This window comes from Triturus cristatus, chromosome 11 (genome assembly GCF_964204655.1).
Source record: "Triturus cristatus chromosome 11, aTriCri1.1, whole genome shotgun sequence".
NCBI classification, from domain to species: domain Eukaryota; kingdom Metazoa; phylum Chordata; class Amphibia; order Caudata; family Salamandridae; genus Triturus; species Triturus cristatus.
In genome coordinates, this window is record NC_140594.1 from 761,603,341 (window position 1) to 761,623,033 (window position 19,693).

The window sequence follows — 19,693 nt, forward strand, 5'->3', positions numbered from 1 at the left end:
TTAAAAGTCTCTCTTGTGATAACAAAATTTTACATTACTTTAGCTCTCCATAAAGACTAGGTTTTATAGATTCAGGTTTTTATAGTATTTCCTACAACGCTTGGAATCCACAAGAAAGAAAAATGACTTATAATCCTAGCTCTCTGTCATGATATGGTCTCATTTCTTTAATGGGAGTACGTCATTGAATTTATTTACTTACCTGCTATTTTTATGGACACCATGTAGCATGGATGGCGTCAGCTCGCTGTACAATAAAACAAAAACCATTTCCATAGAACTGAATTAACTATTTGTCCAACGCTTGTTAGAACAAGGGCAGACATTTTTCAAAGAATTAAAGTCAAGAGCTGTGCAAAGTGAGAGGAATTGTGTAGATAAGTTTACGGTGTTGAGGTTGCCCCAGTATGATTAGAAAGGCTGATAAATTTTGAGGTTCTAATAAAAATACATGGACAAGAAAGGATACAGATTTCAAAGGAATGATAGGTAATAAAATCGAGGCGGACTAAAATACAATGCAATTGGAAAGGAGGTTCTAAAAGGTTTCAGATTCCAGATAGAATGGACTACTATGGCGAAGAATTGTTTTGCAACTTTCCATGTTCTGTTTTTTTCCCCCCGTTTCCAGTCTTAGTGTGTCAATACTTCTGAAGTTCTTATCACGACCCAATATTTTTAAAGAAGAACATGGGTGTTGATTGTATGTATATGGCCTTGAAAGTAATGCATGCTAGCTTGAATTTGATCCTGGCCGCTAGTGTAACCTTTTTTGGTAAAGGAGATAAAGAGCTGCAATTTCTAGTTCCAGGTAGCACCCTGGCTGCAAAGTGAAAGATGACTTTCATAGGTGGTAAGGAGGACCATGGACACCTGACAGAATGGAGTTACTACAATCTTCCTTAGCAAGTACAATGGCCTTTACTATTGATCGGAAGTAACAAATGTGCAGGATGACTAAATAAATTTCTTTAATATACAATTCTTCCAATGTGAAAATAACTAAAACAAAAACATGTATATAGAAGTATAATTTTTTAATACTATTACAGTAAGACAAATCAGAGATGATAAAGGACATTTGACTGAAACACCTACTTGGCTCAATTTTGAAAAAGAAAGAATGGAAGAGGAGTGCTCCTCAACTTAGATAGGAGTGAGAAAAATATTATGCAGTTTTGAGAAATTTCTATGCTGACCTAATCCTAAACTACGGTGGCATGGTGAGCAAAAGAATGATGGATTTAGCCCAGATCTCTTGACTGGGGGTGAATGTTTTGATTTGTTCTGCATTCCATCCATCAATTGTCTGTCTTTTGCTTTCTCGCCCTAAGTGCGCCAGGTATGCCCAGACGGTTAGTCCTGGGCTCACTGTGCCACTGGAATCAAGCTATCCTGGCTGAAGAGGGGTGAAACCTCGAAAACGGTCCTAGGATGCTTGATTCCGGTCCAGGGAGGACCTGGCTTGGCAGTTCGGGCTGGACTGTTCCCATGAGGGACAGTGTCAAGACTGATTTGCATATGGCCAGGTCTAAACTGGGGTGGCATGGTGAGCAAAAGAATGATGGATTTAACCCAGATCTCTTGACTGGGGGTGAATGTTTTGATTTGTTCTGCATTCCGTCCATCAATTGTGTGTCTTTTGCTTTCTCGACCTAATCCTGTCAGGCACATCGAAGAGTTAAGTAAGTTAGTTGCTTTTGAAGATCAAATTCAGTTAGTATCTCATCTAACAGAACAGTGGTGCAAAAGTATAATCCTGGTCCACAAGATCCGCGAGTCATTTGCAAATTTAGAAAAATACCCTTACTGGAGAACTAGGACTTAAGAGTGCATAAACTGTCCGTCTCAATCACGGGACTGTCTCAATAAAAAAAGTAAAGACTAGAATAGCAAGAGGATCAGGGAATAGAACGGACATGAAGCCTGACCAACTGCAGAATATGTTATTTGCGCACACCTATGCAGAAATGCTTGGCAAATGTATGAAATGACCTCCAGGTGGTGATCCTACAGGTGTCCCGAATATGTACAATCATCAAAGTACTTGCAGTTTCCCAACTGCCATTTAGATAGTATGGTCAGATGCATGACACAATCCACCTACCCATCGATCATACACGCATCCGATCGGAGAAATCTAGATCCGTGTCAGTAGTTCCCTTATTTACAAAGAATAGATACATCTTTGGTTCTGTCCTAATTGTATCACGGATCCCGGTTCACATGTAAGTTGTTTGTTGTGAGAAGGCGGTTCTGACCAACTAATCAGCCTGAAACTTTTGCTTTTTGATCACTTGGTTTTTGACCTTTTACTGTGGGAGAGCCTCATGACCTGTGACTCCCCCATGGTAAACTCATGGTCAAATGAACTGCGCCTGCTTACCACCAGTGTTCGCCTTAAGATAAGGCAGCTGTAACTCAGCCAGGGTAAAGTAAACACAAGGAGATGTTGGACGGAGCGCTGAAACTTTTCAGAAACTCACCCCGTCACAGATCTGGGTTGAATCCATCATCACTCTTTAGCTCACTTTGCCACCTCAGTTCAGACAAATCAGTCTTGACCCTGTGCCTTATGGGAACAGTCCAGCCCGAACTGCCAAGCCAGGTCTTCCCTGAACCGGAAAAAAGCATCCTAGGACCGGTTTCAGGGTGACACCCTCATCAGCCAGGCTAGCTTGATTTCAGTGGCAAAGTGAGCAAAGGACCCACATCTGGGCATACCCTGCCAACTTAGTGCAAACAAAGCAAACACACGGCGATGATGGACAGAGCGCTGAAACTTTTCAGAAACTCACCCCCCAGTCACAGATCTGGGTTGAATCCATCATCGTTTCTTAGCTCACTTTGACACTCCAGTTCAGACCACAGATATATGCCAATCAGTCTAGACCCTGTTTCTCGCAGGAACAGTCCAGCCCGAACTGCCAAGCTAGGTCTTCCCTTGTATCGGAAAGAAGCAGCCATGGTAGCTGGTTACACGTGAACACAAGCATGTGTACACGTGTTAGGGATGCGCATGAGAGACTCCTGTTGTGCGCAACCCAGGAACTGTGCACAGGCAGCCTGGTGCAGAAGGGAATATGCAGGGTTGGGTAGTGGCCTGAAATAGGCCTTATGATGTGGGTGAACCCATGTAGGGAAAGTCAGAGAGCTTTACTGTCTTGACTCTAGTGACACTCAATTATACTCCTATGGGAAAGGCTGCTTTAGGGCACAGCTCCAATTCCCTTTGGTCTACAGACTCCAGAGTCACACCAATGTACAATGTAACCTGGGTGAAAAGAACAATTCTGTAAAGTCCAAAAGCATATCTGTACAGCTTATGGGTCATCCAGGAATGTCATATTTCTCTGACTCAACTCAAGATTAGAGCCCAGGCCTTTTGTCACCCTCCTGGGCTGGGTAATTACTTTTCTTACAAGTGGAAGGAACAAAGGCCTCCATCACAAAGGGTTTAATTACGCTTGATTACGTAAGCTCCTCACAAGGAAGGGGAGGGGTGGGCTGCTCTGCATTAATCAACCAGCTGTCATCCTGTGCTAGGAAAAGGGCCAGCTCAAGCCCACTAAACAAAGGGAGTGGACCCAGACCCTGGAGCCAAACCAGGAGTGAGGGGGGGCTCTGTTGAAGTTTTGCTGGGAGGCCCTGGCATTGATGTCAGCGAGGGGTGGAGCGGAGACTCCCAGGTCACATGTGGCAAGTGACTCCTGGGAGACACCATCTTGAAGCATCCCAGAAGGCTGTGCAGGAAGGTTGAAACAGGTGATGTGGCAGTTCAGGATAAGCCAGATGGGCCTCCATGCTTGCACCTTCTGCCCCCAATTAAAAGGTCTTGCACAAAAAGAGAGCTCTTCGTGGGTGTGCTTTTCTGCTGAACTCTGCGACTGAAGGCTGGCTGACACCATGGACAATTGGAAGAAGGAACACCTTGACTTTTCCCTGGACTAATGACCCCCTGGACTGGGGACGCTAGTCCCATTACGCCCCCTGAGGACTAGTTGAGGTGGGGGGGAGGGGGATGGGAGACTAGGGGCTTCTGTGCAAGGAAGAGAGAGGCCCAGAAGAACAGCAATGTGAAAGGCTGGCGCAGAGAACTAGTAAAACCAGCTGCCTGTAAGTTCCTCCCACCTTGAGGCCAGGAGGTACTCCAAGTGGCTAAGGCTCACCACCAGGAGCAAAAAGAGACCATTATAGTCTAAAACAGGGCCTGAGTTATGGCTGTTTAAAGTTTTGGGCGACCTTTGACTTACTGCACATTTGATTGCTGGGAGGGGGAGGCCTGGGACCCCACCCACCATTCCCCAACATCTAAAGTGGCCTGGGCACCTCATCCCTGGACAACTGATAAAGGAGGTAGGGGAAGCACTGTTGCGCTTCCCCAAAAGATTTGCATGGCGACACGGGCCCAAGACCCCATCGCTGGGCCCAGAGAAGAAGCTGCAGTGGAGCGCTGTTGCCCTGCTCCTGCCAATGTGGGGAAGAGGCCAGGACCCCATCCTTGGGCCCTGGAGATCCAGCAGGACGGAGGAGTTCTGCTGCCCCCCCTACAGCGCGCCCAAAGAGGCAAGAGAGAGCGCTAGCTCCCACGGCAGCACAGAGGAGTCACAGCTGTGTGGAACTCGGCGGGGAGCAGCTGGGGCTTGGCTCCCAGAGTTGCTCTATTTACCGTTGGCCCAAGCACGCTGGGTGCCCGGTGGGAGGGATCCTGACAAAAAGACAAGCGCGGTGCGATGACGCATGATAACAGAAAGGAAAACAAAGAAAGCATTGTGGCTCTCTTTAATGCAGCGGTAGACCCGCTGCTCAGCTATTCGCAAAGCAGGAGTGAGGAGCGCCCCATAATGCCCTGTGGGGCTTGTCAGTTTTGCCTGCATTAGAAAAAAAAATCACTTCTTTTTAGCCTGTTGTGACTGCAGGAGGTGATGGGGTCACCACCCCATTGATGCAGAAGTGCAGGGGAGATGCAGGAGAAGTGCAGGGGAGATGCAGGAGCAGCGCAGCCTCCCCCCAAAAAGAATGCAAAAGGTACTCACCCTAAGATGGCTGAGACTCTGTGCAGATAACCCCTCATGGGTTCCAAGGGTTTTTCAGGCCTTTCCTAGGCTGGATCTTTCGCTCTACAGCTGGGAAGACTGCAACCTCTAAGGGCAAAGACTATGGCTGTAGTTGTTGTGGCCTAAAGTGGTGCAATATGAGTTTTTATGTTGGCAGATAGGTGGTAACTGCATATTGGCACAATTTTAAATGTGATGTCCTTTATGGACTGTGTTTAAAGTGCAGTATGTTACTCAAAGTGCATATTGGTAACATCCTCTAGGGGTAAAAGTATAATTGCAGAGCGATGTAATTATAAATGGGATGCCCTTAGGGGCTGTGGATGAATTGAATTATTCATGTCAATTATGATGAGTACAATGCTCTCCCAGTTATGTTTAGAAATGTACTCTTCAATGCTTCATATCAATAATGAGACGCACAGTCACTTGTGATTAAAGTTTGCATGATTTATTGGCAGTATTAAGTGCCCTCAGTCATGGTCATATTAAAACAGTGGGAAAAGGATACAAAACAAGAAAAGGGGGCAGGGTAGAAACACCCTGACCCCCCTAGGCCTGCTCAGGGGGTCCCACAGGGGACCGCCACCTCCCCGGGGCTTGTTTAATAAGATGCGGGAGAGCCTCCCAGGCCCCCCCCCCCCCCAAGCCCCTGGGACCGCCACCCCCCCAGGGCTTTATTTAAATATGCGTGGGGGCATGCAGCCTCCCTGATGCCCCGGGGACCGCCACCTCCCCAGGGCTTACATTTTTTTTGTGTGTGTGTGTGGGGGCGCCTCACGCCCCCCCCCCCCCCCAAGCCCCGGGGACCGCCACCTCCACTGGGCTTTCTTAATTTATTTGCGGGGGGCCTTACGCCCCCCAAGCCCCGGGGACCACCACCTCCCCGGGGCTATGTTAAATAATAGGAGGGGGGCCGTGCGGCCTCCCTCCTGGACCCCTTGATGGCCCTGGGGACCGCCACCCTCCAGGGCCGGCTGCTGCAATGTCCCAGGGTGCCCACCCCCGGGACAGTGCCGTTTGCAATGACAGGACGGGAGCACGGCTCCCGCCCTGTCATAGCAAACTCCTGCTTTGCTTCGTTGAAGCAAAAGCAGGAAACCTGCTCTCGCTCAACAAAGCAAAGCAGGATTCTGGCTCCCGCAGGAGGTGGGGAGCCGGCAGGGACCGTGGGGGCATTGGGGCTCCCCCCACGGGGCCAGAAGTGGCCCAGGAGGAGGGCCACTTAATTACAAAATAACATTTAAAAAATGGCAGGCCGGCCCGGGGGATGGGGTCCCCGAAGCCAATAGTGGCCTGGGGGAAGGGGGGCCACGCCCCCCTTCCCAATAAATGAATTCAAAATAGGAAGCCATGCCCTGGTGGATGGGGTCCCTGGGCCGAAATTGGCCTCAGGAGGGGGGCTGCGCGGCTCCTTGTTAAAAAATAAAAAAAAAAATAGGGGGGTCAGGGATCCCCAGGGCCCCAAAAATAGTAAAAGGAGGGGCACACAGCCCCACTTTAAAAAAAAAAAAAACAATAATAAAAAAAAGCTGGCATCTCGCTGGAGGCCCCGCCCCCTCTCTGCACCACTGTGCAAACGCGCCCCCCTGGCGCGCTCTAAGTTGGGAAATTAAGTCTACGTAAATACTGAGGGTCCCTGGGGGCCAACTAGCCCACCAGGTACCTCCAGTAAGTGCCACATAGCTAGTTTGCAGAGAGGTGGTCCGAGGCCACGCCCCTTTTTTACACCACTCTGCAAACGCGCCTCTTGGCGCACTGCTGGTGGGGCGATGAGGTCCTCTTGTGTCCTTTTGCGTCCTGAGGACCTCAGGACACAAGTGGGCTTCATCCCCCCAGCTCGCTCACTGGGACGGCCTCAGGCAGAGTTGAAACAGCCACACCAGTTGCTCCACATCCCCCGTTCCCAAACAGCCTCTTCACTCACCAAGTGCAGTTTTGGGCCGCGTGCCGCCTTCAAAGGGGGACCGAAGCAGCAGGCAGGCCTCAGTGCCAAGACCAACCCCCCAACACGGCCTCCACATTGGCTGCAGGGCTCCGCTGTATTTTCTGCCGCAGTCTGCCCACTGGCCACGGAATCACCATAGCTCACCAGCACGAGTCACAGGCAGGGAGTATTGACCACCTTAGTTGGGTGCAAATATGGTAGGATATTCAAGGACTACGCTGGGGAGACGCATCAATCAATCAATCAAAGGCATTTATAACGCGCACTACTCACCCGGAGGGTCTCAAGGCGCTTGGGGGGGGTCCGCTACTGCTCGAACAGCCAGGTCTTGAGCTTCTTCCTGAAGGAGAGGTGGTCTTGGGTCAGGCGTAGGTCGGGAGGGAGGGAGTTCCAGGTCTTGGCGGCCAGGTGGGAGAAGGACCTTCCTCCTGTTGTCGCTCTTCGGATGCGGGGGACGGCGGCGAGGGCGAGACTGGTCGATCGGAGATGGCGTTTGGGAGCGTAGAAGTTGAGGCGGCTGTTGAGGTAACTCGGGCCTTGGTTGTGTAGGGCTTTGTGTGCGTGGGTGAGGAGCCGGAAGGTAATTCTCTTGTTGACCGGGAGCCAGTGCAGGTCTCTCAGGTGTCTGGAGAAGTGGCTGTGTCTGGGGATGTCGAGGATGAGTCTCGCTGAGGCGTTCTGGATCCGCTGGAGTCTCTTCTGGAGCTTGGCGGTGGTTCCGGCATAGAGGGCGTTGCCGTAGTCCAGACGGCTGGTGACGAGGGCCTGGGTGACAGTCTTCCTAGTCTCGGTGGGGATCCATCGGAAGATCTTACGTAGCATGCGCAGGATGTTGAAACAAGACGAGGAGACGGCGTTGACTTGTCTGGTCATGGAGAGGGAGGAGTCCAGGATGAAGGCCAGGTGGCGTGCGTGGTCTGTCGGTTTGGGTGCGGTGCCCAGGGCGGGGGGCCACCAGGAGTCGTCCCAGGCGGAGGGCGAGGAGCCCAGGATGAGGACTTCCGTCTTGTCTGAGTTCAGTTTCAAGCGGCTGGTCGTCATCCATTCGGCTATGTCTTTCATCCCTTGGTGTAGGTTGGCTCTGGCGGTGGCGGGGTCGTTGGTGAGGGAGAGGATCAGCTGTGTGTCGTCGGCGTAGGAGATGATGTTGAGGTTGTGTTGGCGTGCGATGGCCGCAAGGGGGCTCATGTAGACATTGAAGAGGGTGGGGCTGAGCGAGGAGCCTTGGGGAACGCCGCAGATGACTTCTGTTGCTGCAGATCTGAACGGGGGTAGGCGAACTCTCTGTGTCCTTCCAACGAGGAAGGAGATGATCCAATCCAGTGCCTTCTCCTGGATTCCGACGTTGTTGAGGCGCTGCACTAGGGTGCGGTGGCAGACAGTGTCGAATGCCGCGGAGAGGTCTAGGAGGATGAGGGCCGCTGTTTCTCCGTTGTCCAGCAGGGCTCGGATGTCATCGGTGGCAGCGATGAGGGCGGTTTCGGTGCTGTGGTTGGCCCGGAAGCCAGACTGTGAGGGGTTGAGGGATCCGTTCGTCTCGAGGAAGGCGGCCAGCTGCTTGTTGACTGTCTTCTTGATGACTTTGGCTGGAAACGGGAGGAGCGAGATGGGGCGGTAGTTCTTGAGTTCGGTGGGGTCCGCTGTTGGTTTCTTTAGTAGAGCGCTGAGATCGGCGTGCTTCCAGCTCTCCGGGAAGGTGGCGGTGTCGAAGGAGGTGTTGATTATGTCCCGCAGGTGGGGTGCGATGACAGCGTCGGCCTTGTTGAAGACGTGGTGAGGGCAGGGATCGGTTGGGGATCCGGAGTGGATGGAGTTCATCGTGCGGATGGTGTCTTCGGTGTTGATCGGTGTCCAGGCGCTGAGGGTGGTGGTGGGGGGCGTTGGTGCGGTCGTGGGGGGCGTTGTTTGTGTGCTGAAGCTGTTGTGTATGTCAGCGATCTTGTTGTGGAAGTACGAGGCGAGGGAGTTGCAGAGGTCTTGCGATGGGGTGATGTCGTTGTTTCCGGCGTTGGGGTTGGAGAGCTCTTTCACGATGTTGAAGAGTTCCTTGCTGTTGTGTGCGTTGTTGTCCAGGCGGTCCTTGAATGCTGTTTTCTTGGTGGCGTGGATCAGTTGATGGTGCTTTCGGGTGGCGAGCTTGAGGGTAGTCATGTTGTCCGGTGTTGGGTCTCTTCTCCAGGCTTTCTCGAGGGCTCGGCAGTTCTTCTTGGAGCATTTGAGTTCGTCGGTGAACCAAGGGGCCTTCTTGCTGCCGGGTCTGCTGGGCGGGGTCCTCAGAGGGGCGAGTTCGTCCGCGCAGTTGCTGATCCACTTCGTGAGGTTGTCGGCGGCCTGGCTGGGGTTCGCTGAGCTGGCGGGAGGGTGCTGGCTCAGGGATGCGGCGAGTTGGTCGGCTGTGATCTTGTTCCAGCTTCTTCGTGCAACCTGTGGCTGGTGGTGGTGGATCGTGGTCCTTCTGAAGCTGAAGTGGATGCAGCTGTGGTCCGTCCAGTGGAGTCCGGTGGCGTGGCTGAAGACGATGTCCTTGCTGGAAGAGAAGACGGCGTCGAGTGTGTGTCCGGCGAGGTGGGTGGGGGTGGTCACCAGCTGCTTGAGTCCGTGGTTGGCGAGGTTGTCAAGCAGGGTGGTGGTGTTGCGGTCGTTGTCGTTCTCCAGGTGGAAGTTGAGGTCCCCGAGGAGGATGTAGTCAGCGGAGGGGAGGGCGTGCGGGCTGATGAAGTCGGCGATGTCTTCGCTGAATGGTGTGCGGGGTCCCGGGGGTCGGTAGATCAGGGTGCCTCTGAGGGTGGTCTTGGGGTCGGTGTGGATCTGGAAGTGCAGGTGTTCGGCGGTTGTCAGGGTGTCGTCGGTGTTGGTCGTGATGCGGATGGTGTTCCTGTGGATGATGGCGATGCCTCCTCCGGTCTGGTTGCCGCGGTCCCTCCGGGTGATCTTGTAGCCCTCTGGGATGGCGATGGCGGGCGCTGAGGAGGCGTTCATCCATGTTTCCGTGAGGAAGGCGACGTCAGGAGCTGTGGTGTCGAGGAGGTTCCAGAGTTGGACGGCGTGTCTGTGGACGGAGCGGGTGTTGAGCAGGATGCACTTCAGGTGGTTGCTGCTGGTGTTCGGCTTGGTGAGTGTTGGTGCAGTGCAGGTCCGGATGCTGGTGAACTTGCAGGAGTGGCAGCTGAAGGGTCCGTGGGTGCGTCTCGGGGTGGCTCGGTAGCATCCTGGGATTCGGCCGGTGTTGAGTGCGTTGAGGGTGGCGGCGTCGTAAGTCCGGCGGGTGGGCTGGGGTCTGCGGGGGCCAGGGGTCCTGGCGCGGGGCGCGGTCCAGGCGCAGACGGGCTTACCTCTGGCACACCTTCGGTGCTCAATCGGTGCTCCCGCTGCGCGCGTCCGCTGCGCGGTCGCTTAGGGGGCGTCATAAGAAGGGAGCCGGGAGGGAGGGTCCGCTGGGAGGCGGGGGGCCAATCGGCAGGCGGGGGGGCGGGGTCGCGGCAGGGAACGGCGGGAAAACCTATGCGGGCTAGGTGGGCGGCCCTGCGGCGGCTGGGGTGCCGGGGATCCGAGGTCGGGCAGGCAGCAGGTAGGGAGGCAGGCAGAGCAGGCGGGTAGCGTGGGGGCGACCAGGCCGTGGAGGGCGCAGTGGTCGCTGCCAGCCATCCAGCTTTTGCCTTGAGTTTACCTTTAAGTGTCTCAGTATGCTTTTCTTTATGGATTGTGTCCTGAACTGCTGCATCACCCTCAATATTGGAGATTCAGCATATTTTTTTCATATCTAGTCTGTCTTTTATATTTTATAATTTCCAGCTGGTTGGTGAGTGAATTGATTTCTGTATCTATAGTGGCAAGACTTTCCTTCAATTCCAGCAGGATCTGCCTGGCATTTGGGAGATAGTCCGCATCCTGGTTTGCCCCCTCGCTGGTGATAAGTGCAAAATCATTTTCTTTCTCCATCATTTCTTTTAGCCTTTACGACCCTTGAATATGGTGCGATTTCCTACTGTCCACCTTCCCCATGTTGGGGCCTCATGTGGCAGGTGTGCTAGTTATCTTACGCCGGAGACTGTCAGCACCACCCTCATCAGGTCTCCAAGGCGAGAGAGCCAGTCTGCAGGTGTCCAGTATTTCCCTATCAGGCCACACTATAAAGCCCTGGAAGCAGAAATGTATATCCAATGCAGATATTCTGTGGTGCCTCCTTAAAGTTCCATGCTCACTGACCTCGTTGGCTGAGCACTTCAATGCCTCTAGTCACCTGGGGCAAGCTCCCCAACTGCATGACCAACCGGCCGAGAGACCCACCCCCTCCAGAAAAAGCCAACACTAGAGTAGCGCTTTGCGTGTGAAGGTATGTCCTACAGTACACTTCTTGCACATTTGATGCAGCAACCACAGTGCCAGAACACTCTCTCTTTGGGATATTGCAGTCTGTTGCTCTACGAAACCATCAGAGCTGCCAGCCAGTCAGTTAGTCACCTGTCCCACAGTAAGGAAATTCCTCTTTTTGTATGGTCACCCCCAGGTTTTTTTAACAGTTGCTGCTGGATTTTCAACTCCGAGTCCACTGAGACCTGCTAACCAGACTTCAGTGCCAGTGCCCTGAGACCTAAAAGTGCATGCCAAATAGGATGTGCCTAACTGGAAATGGCTAACTTACCTGTAAATCCCTAGTACATGGTACCCATGGCTTGTAATACGGAGGGGTACCCTGGAGGTTCCCCAAGTAAAACAAGTCCCCACCCACAGTCAGCCACTGCAGACTAGCAGAGCAGTCCTGTACTGTTAGCCTTACTTTGCCATTAAAACCAATGGCAAAGTCACTACTTCCTCTGTACATCTGTGTAAGTCACCCCTCTGGCAGGCCTACCGAGTCCTAAGGCAGGATGTAACCTATGACACTTGCAGGACATGTAGTTTACATTCCTGACAGTAAACGCGCAAAAATACAGTTTTTACAGTGGAAACACTTAATTGCACATTTGACGAGTACAGGATTACACACTAAATCCTGAACAATGCGACCAAATTGGGCCTTCCAAGGTATCAAACAACTTGCTACATTAAACCAGACTTGCATCACAAGTGCAATGAATGTAAATTGTTGCAGTGTGCAGATTTTACAAAGCTGCCGCTTTGTTGCCTTTAAGACGCCTGTGCCTTTCCGGGCACACATGGAGCCTGTTCCACGAGACAGTTTTCTGCCCTTCTGAAGCGAAGTGCCAATGACTCAGGATGGAGCAAAATGAGGGATTGCTGCCCATGGAGGTGTAACCTCCCTCCTGCAGGAAGCCACTTAGGTGTTAGTCCCAAAAGGCAGGCTTCAAAGGAGAAGCCGCCACTGAATGGCAGATGTGTCACACTAGGGAGGAGGGCTGCCCTATTGTTTAGGCAGACAGACAGGTACAGGGAGCAGAGAGAGGAAACCAGTTGCCAAACCGGTTTCCAAAGGGCTGTGAAACCCAGAGGTAGCCACACCCCAGGGGTAAGCTAGAGAGATCTGAACACCGAGAGAGGGGCCTCACCACCTCTGAAGTGGTCAGAATGGTGCACCCTGGGATAGCCAGAAGCCACACTACACAGGAAGTGTTTACTGGGTGGGAGGGACCCTGGTAGCTCTATGGCTACCAATTGCATCCTGTCCTGGGGTATTTTCTCAGCATAAAAAGCGCACTCAGATCTCGACCGACTTGGACGAAGGACTGTCCTACTGCGCCGAGGGACCAGCAAAGAGGTTGCACCGAAGAAGAATGCACCTGCTGGCTAGCAAAGAGAGGGAATATGCATGCTGTGCCCTGCTCAAGAAGAATCTGTCTTCATAACCCAGTCAAGCCAAGAGACTAAAAGAGCCAGCTAACTGGCCTCCTGTTCGAAACACAGGGACACAACAGCTGAAGAAGCCTGTTTGGGCAAGCTGGTTGTCCCAAAGTCTTCTAGCTGCTACCATCTCTGCCCTGCAGCATCAAGGACCAAGACCAAATGCAGACAGTTGCACCCGGAGAATTGCCTGGCCCTCAGAAGGTGAGCTATTGACCCAGGAAGAATTTGGTCTTTGACTGGGAAAACACGAGGGTGGACTTCGGCCAGACCGGAGAGGAAAACGTGGGACATTGACCCTGCAACCAGGAGCCCCTCACCATCTTAATGGTCTGAGGAACCCCAGCAGGAAGACCTCTTCTTCAGCATCCTTTATCCCTTGTATCAGGACCACACCATAGGAATCCATTACAACGTGGATAAATTGCCTGGAACTGTTGGAGGACTGCTCCTTCTGAGATGGTAACTGTTCTTGAAGACCTTGGAGTTAATCGTCCTAAGTACTTCTAATGAGATCTGATCAGGGTCGAGTGAAATTGCTTTATTATTGCTTGTAAAATTGATATCTCCGGAACCCTCCAGAGGATCCTTTTTCATTCTAGTATCTACATTCTTATCAAAATACAGTCTATTTTAAAAAATTGGTGTGGGATTTCATCTTTTTGTTTTTAACTTCTTTTTACGGATCATACAACACATCATATAGCAGCAAACACACCACAGTAGCCGTGTGCACAAATAGTTTAGGTTTACATTTTTCACTGTTACTCCAGGCTCTTCGGTCTGGCCCTATAGCTGTGTACATTAAAAACATCGAATCCTGAGGCAGAGGCATCAACAGAGCGCATGGAGGGGGCTTTCCACGGACTTCCCCTATAGACATTCCATTTACCCAAAACCTGCTCCCACTTTCTGGGGGCAATCCCTGCTTTCGTAGAAAACCTTCTCAGCCACCATGCACCAGTCCATGTCCTTTTACCAGTCTCAGAGTTGGTGCAGATGGTGCTCCCCACACGCAGGCTATGTTATGTTTGGCAATAGTCATCCCCAAGGTCACCCAGATCTGTTCCTTGCGAATCAATTTATTACAGACTCTCAAAAAACCTGCACAGCAGGACATTCCCAAATTATATGGTAAAAGGTACCCTCTTGACCACACAGCCTGTGACAGGTGGAATCCGAGCTGCTGCCCATCCTAACTAAGGTATTGCAGCAGAGAGGATATGTGGAGTATCTTGAGTTGTACTAATCTAAGTTTGTGACGAAATGGCCACTTCCTCAGCAGAGGACCCGGCTTCCGGCCAATCCTCATCCGCTAGGTCAACCAGATCTACATTCCATTGGTCTCGGAGACGCTGGAGGGGGTTCGGGAGTTAATAATACATTTCTTGTAGGTTAGGGAGATTGCCCTGCGACTCATATGGTCTTTTAATAGCACATCTTCTAGGGGGTAGATGGGGGGGGGGGGGGGGGGGGGGGGGGAGTGCCATCTCCCCACGGGATCTCCGCTAAAAGGGCGTGTCTTATTTGTAGGTACCGAAATATCTTTGCAGTCGCTAGCTCATATTCACTCTGTAGGTCAGTGAATGGGACCACCTCCCCCTTGGACCAAAGGTCTCCTACTTTAGAGATACCTATAAGATACCATTTATCAAAGCCAGGACAACTTCTCAACTTGCCTAATCTTTTGGCGTCCCTTAGCGGTGTGGCTTGGGTCAAAGTGTTATGCAGGCCTAGTGTTTTGTGTGCCATGTGCCAAAGTCAGACTGTGACCTCTAATTGTCCCGTGAGGTGGAGACACTTGGGATTGGTGTACAGTGCTCGCAAATACCCTCCTGAAAGCAGAACATATCTCTCCGTCCGATATGCAGGCGGGTGTACCCACTGACTAATGATCGCAAGTTGTGCAACCCAATAATATTGCTATCCCTCCGTCACACCACCCTCACGTCACTTTCAGTGAGGCTATTAGTGGGGGCTTTCCATCCCATAGCAGGGCCCCCGACTTCGCTTTTTATAGTTTTAAAGTATGCCTCCAGGAACGGTGAATTTTGTAGGGCGTAGAAAAAACGCAGGAGCGCCATCTTTTTAAACAAAGCTTCCCTTCCAAACAAGGAGTGTGGCAGTGACCTCCAATGGTGGATGTCTCCCTGTAGTCACGTCAGTGGGGTCTGGAGGTTTTTGGCATGAAAAAAGTCTGGGCTGTTGTTTTAACATATACCAAGATACCGAAAACCATTGGTCACCACCCCCGCTGCACACTTCGGCTGCAGGTCTGGTGGCGGGACACACGTAGAACGTATATCATTGATTTGGACCAGTTAATAGTGTAGCCAGAGTATTTTCTAAAATTGACAAATATCTGCAGCATTCTTTCAATAGAGTATTGTGGTGTTGCGAGAGCAGCACGTCATCGTTGTATAAGGATATTCTATCTTCCCAGTCTCCTCCAACGTAATCCCTGAATTAATGGGTCTCCCCGAACCCAGGTTGCTCAAGGTTCCAGGATTAAAGCAAAAATTTGTGGCGAGTGGGGGCGGCCCGGTCTGTTTCTGCACTGGAGGGGTAATATTCAGGAAGTCTGCTCATTCACCACCACTTGAGCCAGGGGCTCTGAGTAAGAAGTTGGAGCCAAGCAGGAAACTATAGGCCAAAGCCCATGTGTTCTAGTACTGCAAAGAGGTAAGGCCACTCAACTGTGTCGAAGGCCAGGCGATTGCCAGAGATAGGACTACTGCATCTTCGCGTATGCTATCCACCCTACTGAGCACTCCCTGGAGTTGGTGTAGATTGAGAGTCATGTTTTGTCCCGGCATAAAGCCAGATTGATCAGGACGTACCAGTTTAAAGAGGAGTGGGCAGCTAGACGTTTGGCCAGGATCTTTGCCTCTGCATTTAGAAGCAAAATGGGGTGATGGGAGGTACAAACCTCCTCCGGCCTACCCTCCTTATGTACAACCACAATGGAGGCCAAACGTTGGCCTTCATGGAGTATACCCTTCTACTACCTTTCAATGTACATTTTTTGTGAAAAGGGTGCTAGGTTGGAAGCTGAGAGTTTGTAAAACTATTGGCAGACTGTTCGGTTCTGTTGCCTTGCTTGATTGAATGCTTCGGATTACTTGGTTATCTTCAGAAGGATCACTCTCTAATACTGTCAGGTCCTCAATTCAGAGGGTTTGGAGGGGCAAGTCAGTCAATAAGTCTCGAGAGTCTCGAGCGGCGGCAGTAGTTGTGGGGGAATAGAGTTTAGATAGTGGGTTGCGAAGGCCTCAGCGATGTTTCGCTGGTCTCTCAAATGTGTTTCATGGTCAGAGTTTATAGTAGAAACCCATCGGTCTGCGCTGGCCGAGCAATGCAAGTAATTTCCCTGCTTTGTCCCCTATTTTGTACACCTTATGTCGCACCGCTAGAAGTCTAACTTTCGCAGCCTCCGTCACTAGGTCTTGGTATTCCAGCGTCTTAAGGTCTAGAGTGTGTCTAGTGACTTCGGTAGCATCTCTCGCTAGATCAGCCTCTAGGTCTAATATACTGCGTTCTAGTGCCTCTATTACGGCCCTCTTGTCCCCAACTGTGAGGGGGAGTGCCTGTCCCTTGATCATGGTCTTAAAGGCTTCCCAGAGAATTGGGGGAGGGGGGAGGGGGGGGGGGGGAACTTGATTGAGGACTTGTTCTCCCTAAAATAGTGTTATGTGGCATGTATCAATCCGTTTCTTATGCTCGTGATTTTAAGATACCAGGGATTTAGTGTAATGGTCCTCAGATTGTGTGGTTTGTCTAAGCTGCATCTCGCCCATATTGGGAAATGATCGGCGATTCTCCTCAAGTGACGCACCTCTCCGAAATTAGGGACTCGGTCGGCCAGTGTCAGACTGACAGTGTTCTGGTGTCCAGCAACTTTTCAACTTCATCCTCCGGTCGTTAGTTCCCTTCTTCCAGCACAAGCCTGCAGTCTTTTTCTTCAACCAACATCCTCCATAGGGAAGCATTGGGCTCCTGACACCTCCTAAGCACACTGCGCCGCTGGTGGTGTGGACTTGGTGCTGATCTGGGACCCCCTTTGCTATTACCTTAACCCCGGGAGCTTGCCTCCTAAGACAGTGGCCTGCCCATGAGCAGCCCCGAAGCGAGGTGCCCCCCTAGCCCCATTGGCACTCTGCGCCCGGCCGCCCTAGTGCCGCTGGTGGTGCAACTTGAGTGCCAACCTGAACCTTGATTCTAGCCCCCTCCCCCAAAACTCAGTTAGCAAAACTGTTTACTTACCTGCAAATCTAACACTTCGTTTTTCACCATTGGATTGTATGGTGGGTTTTCTCTGAAACATATTTTAAGTGTGGAATCTATTTTGTACTGCAACAAAGTAACTTAGTGACTTCAAAAGAGTTAACCTGCTTTCTAATGTCATAAGATGCTTGGATTGTATAGTTAGTTTCACTCCAAACTAGAAAAGTAACTACAAAATAACTACAAGGTAATCTAAAGTAATAACAAGAATTCTAAAGTGTCTAAAACAACCAATTTATTCTACTGCAAAGTAACTTGTATGCTTCTATAAAACCAGTACATACTATATCTTGCAAAATATAAATGTATTGAAAGTATTACTTTTTCTTTTGTTTATTGAAAGTTCTGCAATAGTACACATTCAGCATCATATTATACAGACTGTATAATTAAAGAGTATCTTTATCTCAAGTGTGTGAACAAGGCAAACAAAATTGAAACAGGAAAGAAAAACCATAACAAAACAGACAGGGGGCATCATATATATATCTTACCGTACCTAAATAAAAACATAAGGCATTTGGCTAGTCCACAAGTAGAGAACAGCACAGCAATACCACCGGCAGGCTATTTACAGTGAACGAGCCGTGGGAGGCAAGCCGGTGTCTGATCTCATCAACCACCCGAGAAAGCCATGCTAAGGTGGGAGTGCAACTATGTTCAGATGACTGAATTGAGAGAGTCTGCCCGATTAGGGGAGTCGGAATTATCATCCTGAAGTGTTTTTAACCAGTCTAAAAAGGGGCCCCAAATATCTTTTGGTCTTGAGGCTATAGGCATCAGTTCCCAGTAGGTCGATAATTGTGTGTGACTAAAAGTGATGTCCTGGATCCAAGCCTTGGTTGTGAGTACTCTCCCATCACCCCAATGAATGGACACTCTTCGTTTAGCCAACAAGAGTAACAATGCGTGTAGTTTGCGGTTCTCGGCCTTAGTGTCCTTCACATATCCCAGTAACCCCATGAGTGGCTGAGGTTCGTTAGGTACTCCTTGTATGTCATGGATTTTACTAAAGATCTCAGTCCAAAAGGCAGCAATGGGGGGACAGAACCAGGACATGTGCAAGAAGGTGGCAGGGGCCAGCCCGCACCTCTAGCATTTCTTGTCAGGCCTTACCCCCATGCGGTGTAGCCTTACCCCCTCCAAGATGGGGTTCTGTAAAACCTTTGCAAGTATTTAAAGTGAATTAGTCTTAGTCTATAATTAGGTGAGAGCAATTGGAGTTGGCCACAACAGAAGGCCCATTTTTCATCAGTCACCTGCCCGTTGAGGCCTGCATTCCAACTGTGCTGGGCTTTGGGTGTAGTCAGTGGTGCTGCGTTTTGCATAGAACAGTATAATAATGTTATTAGTCTACGGGAGGCAGCAGTAGCTATCATCTGCTCGAGTGCTGCCAATTGAGAAGGGGGGTTTGGAAAGGTAGAATGCAGTTGTAAGCATGTGGCTCGAATCTGAAAATAGAGATATAACTCGGAGAAATACCTCAAGCCCTTGGCCATAGGTGCCGGTGGGGCAAAGAAGGTGTCCTCCGGATAGAGATCTGCGAAGGTTTCCAGTCCCACTGATTTCACCAGATTACATTCCCACCATCAGCCATAGCCGGGATCTGTGGGTTTCGTGGTAATGGGGCATATAATATTTCCAGGTGGGCTCTGGTGCGCACGCTGTCCCAAGCCCATCTGAGCGTCTTGATTGTATCTATCCCATCCCTTGGCTTTCGATATTTTTGATATATGGCCACTTGGAGATGAACTGGTGTGGCTATATCCTTCTCAACAGCTATGTGGGTTTGGAACGGGGTGGGATCTAACCAATAATGCAAAAATTGAGCTTGTGTGCAACACGCATATAATGACATGTCCGGGGCCCCCAGCACTCCCTGAGCGAGAGGAAGTGTGAGCAGTTTCCAGGTTACACATGCTTGCTTCTCCGCCCAGGACAGGGAGATCATAAGCGATCTGAGAGTTTTGAAGAAGGCTTAGGTAAGAGGAATCGGAATGTTAATGAATAAGTATAAGAATTTGGGCAGCACAACCATTTTAGCAATGGCAATTCTGGCAGCGAGAGAGATCAGCAGCTTGGCCCAGATCTTGATCTTCCCTTCTAGCCAAGAAATAGCACGACCATAGTTTAGATTCCATATCACTTGTTCACCCCAGCTTAACAAGATGCCCAAATATTTTACCGGGCCTTCTGCCCACTTCAGCGGGTGATCTAGGTCGAAAGGTTTAGTAGCCTCAGTAAGTGGGAATAAGGTAGATTTGGACCAGTTTATAAACATTCCCGAAAGCCCTCCGAACTTTGTGGGCTCCCTAAGTAGTGGACCTAAGTTGACCTCTGGGTCAGTGATGTACAACGTCATATCCTCTGCATACAATGAAATTAGGAGCCCTCTGGTGCTGAAGCCCAACCCTCTTGCCGCGTGATGTTGACGAATCCTATCTGCTATTGGTTCCATCGATATCGCAAACAAGTGAGGGGAAAGGGGGCAGCCTTGTCTGGTTCCATGAGATATAAAGAATGGCTCCAAGATCATGCCATTCAGGTGCAGTCTCGCTGAGGGTGCTGTGTACAACAGTTTGATTTGTGCAATAAACATCGGGCT

General features: G+C 50.7%; 1 protein-coding gene across 4 annotated transcripts in view; it reads right to left on the reverse strand.

Moving 5' to 3' along the window:
* The window catches only part of SAP130 (Sin3A associated protein 130), an 862,033-nt gene that overhangs the window by 1,436 nt on the left and 840,904 nt on the right, over positions 1–19,693 (reverse strand). The gene's annotated exons all lie outside the window — the stretch shown is intronic.